The following is a 6,000-nucleotide window of genomic DNA, read 5'->3' on the forward strand; positions in this document are numbered from 1 at the left end:
GTTTTACGCGTTTGCGCCGAGGGATGGCCGACCGAGAAAGGGGAACCGGAGGAAGAATTTGTTGAATGAGGCGGAGTGGAGCCAGGGGTTCGACTGGGTTCGAGACCACGCACGGGGGCGGGTGGAGTAATGTCGGCCAGAAGGAGAGGAAAGGGTCGAATGTAGGCTACTTCCGTCGGGGAACCGCGTCCCCGCCAATCGATACGCGAACGCAGCCAGAGCGGATGGTTTGTTACGACGAGGAGACCGAGGAAAACCAGGACAAAGTGCTAACTTCAGGAATAGGATTTTAGCAATTACTGTATATACATAATCCGATTTTCACGAAACTCTCTCGTAACCTTGCTTGATATAGCACCACTTTACAAATCGTATAATTGCATGTCGGCGGGATTGTCCGCGTTTCCGCAATCCTTATAGCGCTGAAATGAGAAATAAAAAGGTTGTCAATGGTAATTGTAAGTTACGACAGTATATATATAAACGAAATGTAGGTGATCGTTTTTATTCGAGCAACGAGACTTAGAAATGAAGTTGGACCGATATTATCAATTGAAAATACGCAAGATACTTTTATCCGTGAACAAATTGGGTAAACTACATAATTTTTTATTCAAATTATGCTAAATTGCATTCAAAATATTATTGTACTTGAAGACCAGCGGTAATTATTCGGAGAAATAATTTATCATTAAACACGAGACGCGAGAAATGAAAAAACGGTAGCAAAGTATTACCATAAATTTTCACACCACTCCGAAACGTAATGTGGGGTTAGATGTTTAAAATGATCGCCAGATTAGAGGATGATTTTCTAACAAGTATACATATGCACGCATATACCTCTAATCACTTCGGAAGCCATAATATTAGGTGTCTCGAGCAGAAAACGTGTCGAATTATAACCCAGCTGCACGGATATATTTTCAGACTCCACGCACCGCCTCCGGTCTCTCGGGGCCGTGAAGCTCGACTGGCTGCATAGGGAATCGGCGTTAGTCATCATCCCTCGCTTGTCGGCAGTGATTTAAAATCTCACTTTTATTTCAAACCTTGGTAGTAAGCGGCTCGAGTTGCGCGCTCCGAACAGTGATCCGTGTACCAGTTTCAACCTAAATGCACAACGAGATAACGCACTTGTGCGCATGAATCCTGGAAAATGGGAGAGTAATTTTGTTTGTAAGCATGGCAGCCTGAAATTTTGTTTAATTCAGCGACTAGGAATGTCTGGATGACACTAATTGCCGTCTGGTTTTGACATTGGCCCAAAATCAATATGGCCGCCCTTCTCCCACCTGGAGATCTTTTTCGGCTGTGGGATGGATTTCAGCAACTACTGTTTACCGCAGGCTATTTCAGATGAAACAAAATAATGGCAAGAGTGTTTCAGACAAGATTCCAGGCTTGACGTTGGCTCGGAAGGCGACAATTCGCCTGGCGAAATGTACCGACATTCTAACTCAAGCCTAAGACTTTTATCTCGTTCAAGCTTCGCTCGTTTCTCTCGCTACACCGTAGCTGAGCCTCCACTTGCGACCAGAAAGATTCCCGTCGGGATTCCTGGAAGGGCACCCACGCTTACTTAGATGACGAGACGAGGGTGGCTGTGACTGCTACGGTTAGGTTCTTCATACGTATAATCCTACGAACCTCCGCACTTTCTCGTCACGATCAAGGCCGATTCGTTATCAGCTCGTGGTGGTGCATGTACATCTGTGTACAAAGACGTGTTAACATCACTGTGCAATGACACTGTCACCCTTGATTTTATCTGGCTCGCGTGCGAGGTGCGAAAATTGAATACGCAGTTGGCCGAAAAAAAAAATGGAGCCAAAAATTTACAAATCCGGTTTCGGTATCACGAATAATTTCGTGCGCGTATGCTTTACTATACGTTGCATTCGACATACATATATATATATATGTATATTACGTTACAATACGTTAGCGGTATGAAGAGCAAACGCGATGGCTGAAGAATCATCGATTGCGATTTGGGAATTCGTATATTATATACAGACGCATGAAAACGAGTTTGTACTTTACAAATTGCTCGAGATGATAATCGTTTTGCCTATAATATGATCCTTGAGCAAAAGAACTCGTTCCTAACTTGTTTGAAAATTGATATCTCGCTCTGCGGCAAAGTCATAGCCACCTTCTCCCACTCGGCAGTACGACCGCGAGCCATCCTTCCGCCGTCTTAATTCAAACTGTTTGTATTATTTCTGCCGGAAATGTCTACTTCCGGTGTTGTAATCATGAACGTACACACACGTGCGCGTATATCATAAGTATAAAGTATATGATATTTCCGTATATGGGTTATACATAAAATTACAATACGACAAGAACAATGATACCCATATAATGACGACGTGCTAACAATATCGACGACGGTAACAATGAGATCGGCAATTGCGCAACTCGCGTATTTGTAATTAATTGCTGGATATGTAACGCACATTATACATGCATCTATGTATAGCGATACGAATCCGTCGTAGCGTATAATATCCTCGTGTACTATATTCGTTGTCAGCAATAACGAATCCGGAAGCTGAGTAAGTGTATTATTGACGGTTGAAAATACGAAGTTGAAATAAAATTTCGAATTGCCTACCGCTGCATGTATGAGACACGCGCGATTTGCAGCATTAAATTTCACTATAACACGATGGAAAACATGTTTGGTAAAATACTGCGGAAGGTAATTTAGAAGTAACAATGTGTCGCCGAATTTAGAATTAATCGGCTACCATGAATTCATCGAATTCACGGAGCAGACATAACACTCGCCATGCTGTGAATTTTATACATCGATGCACGACACAGAATATACACCGAGAATTCGAAAAACACCCGTACACAGTAAAACGTGATTACATTGTATTTCCCCAAGGGCACCGCGGGTTGGATTTCCTTATCAGCGTTGATAATAAGACACACGTATAAGTTACACCTGAACATACCGTGAGTGTGTGCAGGGCTTGACACGGTCTCGTCCGCAGAAACGACCTAATTAAGGCTATACAGTACCTACCAGGGGAGGAAAAAAGTAAAAGTCTCTCTTTTCAAAGTTACAAAAATACTTACCGTGACCGGCTCTTCGCCGCAGGCGGCGTCTTCGTAACATCATGTTACACAGGGCAATCATTTCGAACTTGTTTTGCTCGTCCGACTTCGGGAATATACGGAAGAAGTCGAGAAAATCGAGCACGACTTTATTTCACGCTTACAACCTGCTCTAATTTACTTTTACCGAAAATGAGAGTTAAGAAGAGTATAATGTGGTAATAAGTACCCGGATAAAAAGGATGGTAACTACATATATTGGACCAGCTTTATTTTTCTGTAGAATTCACAGCAATTATCATATAAGAATATGCGAAAAATGATTACGAAATCTAATTATTGCCGATAAATTTTAACCAATACAGCTAATGATCTAATTGTTATAGATTCTAACGAATACACTATTGCTGACATGCGTACGATAGTTGTACAACACCGCATTTTTTTATCCGTGATCTTGTAGTCTGTATACCTATTACTGAATTATTAAGGAGTGATGCGAGAATCGCGAAGATGGTTGAAAAATAATCAGCGACGAAAGAAGTAGACGCTTGCCTATCTATCGCCTTTCCATTATCCCAATATTCCCCCACGCCAGGATCTAGATCCGAATCCAACGGGAGACGAAAGTGTGATGAGGTTCGGGCCGAACCTGGGGCTCGTCGTCGGGATTTTACTTTTTTTTTTTTCTTTTTCATCAGAATTTTTTTTCTCCTCATCTTTCCTCTCAATTCTATTTTCGGTGGAGAAGGCGGCAGCGGCGAAAGATACCCGCGCGGATATCTCCGCACACTTCCACAATGACGTGCGGCGTGTGTCTTACAGCAGTGATACGCGTGTACACGTTTTACAGATATCCAGCAAACATCCGGGCCGCCGCCGAGCCGTTAACGATATTGCAACGTTTTTACGCCGCCGTTAACCGATCGGCTGGTACGTCACGTCCGGTTCCGGCCAAGTCTGACTCTGTTACTCCGGATCACGAACCGGCTGGCCTTCGGGTTGCGAACGCGCCGCGCATTAATCCTCACTCGACACAATTGCATCTAATATACATGCGTAGAACCCCGCAAGTATGGGTGTGCGAAAGTGCCTCCGACAGACGGATTACAACCTCGTTATTCCCCGCGGCTGCGGGCTATCATTGTAAGAAACCGGAAGGTCGCCTGCCCGTAACGTTGCATTATGTTATACTTCCCCCATTGACGGTGACTTTCATCGTACTCTAGGACTACAAAACGGGCCGGCTCAAAAACGCGAATGAGCGATCGACACGTGATTGCGAACCCACTTGCCGAATTAGCGTCACATCGAATTGTGCCAATTTATACGATATTTGTACATGATATTATGACTTGAGTGAAAAACGTTTTTTTTTTTTACCACAAGTTTAACCACATGTCTGCTAATTATCATTTCATTTGTCAAACCGATATTGTATTCTCTGCTTTAAAGACGATACACCCGATTTTTAAACATGTATATCTTATGCCTCCGACGGTCAATTAATAATCGCCGAGATTACAGTAATTTTGCTTGTATTACGAATATCCAAGATATGCTGCGTTCGATAGCTCGATATACAATACACACACACGTACAGGCGTGGCCTGATTTTGCAAAACTTTGCAAAACAGCGCTGACGTAGCGTAAATAAACAGTGATCCATGAATGGAGCGGAAGTCGTCAGCGAACCCGTGCATATCCTCGGTTCTAAGAATAGTTGTAGAGCGGCTGAGGCGCGGTGTAGCAAAAATCGCCAAGGTCTATGTGCCTGCAGACTTAACGTTCAGGCCTTCGGGGGATAATAAAATCGCACTGCAGACCGCTATGCAAGTTGTTAATCTTTTGATGGAAAACGGGGCAAACTGCTACGCCGTAAAAACACACGATATCATACGTGTTTACTTTGCTTAGGAAGTTAACGAACCCGCGATGTATATACTGGCCAGTGTTAAGCGCCGGCTTTCACTCGATTCCTTGGTTAGCCGATTCCCAGTTTAAATACAGGAATGAAGTCATCGCTTTTGCTGGGATGTTATAGACTACTGGTTGATGAACTCGTATTCCAGTACCTATGTTTCTCACGTCTTTAGAAAGCTTAGCCGCAATCGGCATCTCTGGACTTTACCAATATTTGCGAACTTCTATCTTCGCGCTAATTCAACGGAACAGTTGCGCTTGTTTCTATTGCTACCGTTATTTTACTCGGTAATTACACGGTGCGGAACAGGCGAAACTTGGCAGGCTGAATGACTGTCTGCGCATGCGCAAAACATCGAACTCTATTGGTCTACGAGTCAGGGCAGCCAACTTGCTCGAAACAGAGCACGAGATGTAAAACTGTCAAGCGTAAAGTGGGGGATTGAATGTATATTGTTATTATGATTATTCGTAGCGTACAGTCGTCAGTGATCAGTCAATCAATAACAAACTTAAGTTTGCCAAACCGTTCTAAATCACTACGTCAACTGTTTGAGATCTTGGCGAAAAAAAAATCGCATCACCAGAAGCTACGTTTTGCAGCTGCAATATCTTGAGGTGGCCAACCTGCACGAAAAGACGATAAAGCCACAGCGGAGCAATCCTGAACGATGAAGAATGCGGACGTGTACTTACATGGTTCGAGAAATATGTATCGTTACTTTTCTCGTGATTCGCTTTGAAATTTACGACAGTGCATTGATAGCGGGACCCCGAGTATTTTGCGAACTAGCACTAGGTGTGTACACACACTGCATATTTATAAGGTTAGCCACCAAACCCCATAGAAAAGCGAACAATACACCAAACAAAGAAGATCGCGAGGCACGGAAAGAACGGATCTTAACCTGCAGCAGTGGCCGTTCCAACCGTTTGTCAGAACTCGCGTTTAGTTGTAGATGTTGAGGGTTTCACCCTGCAGTAACACGCTGCAGTCCACCG

The sequence above is a fragment of the Neodiprion virginianus genome, chromosome 4 (genome assembly GCF_021901495.1).
Source record: "Neodiprion virginianus isolate iyNeoVirg1 chromosome 4, iyNeoVirg1.1, whole genome shotgun sequence".
Lineage (NCBI taxonomy): Eukaryota > Metazoa > Arthropoda > Insecta > Hymenoptera > Diprionidae > Neodiprion > Neodiprion virginianus.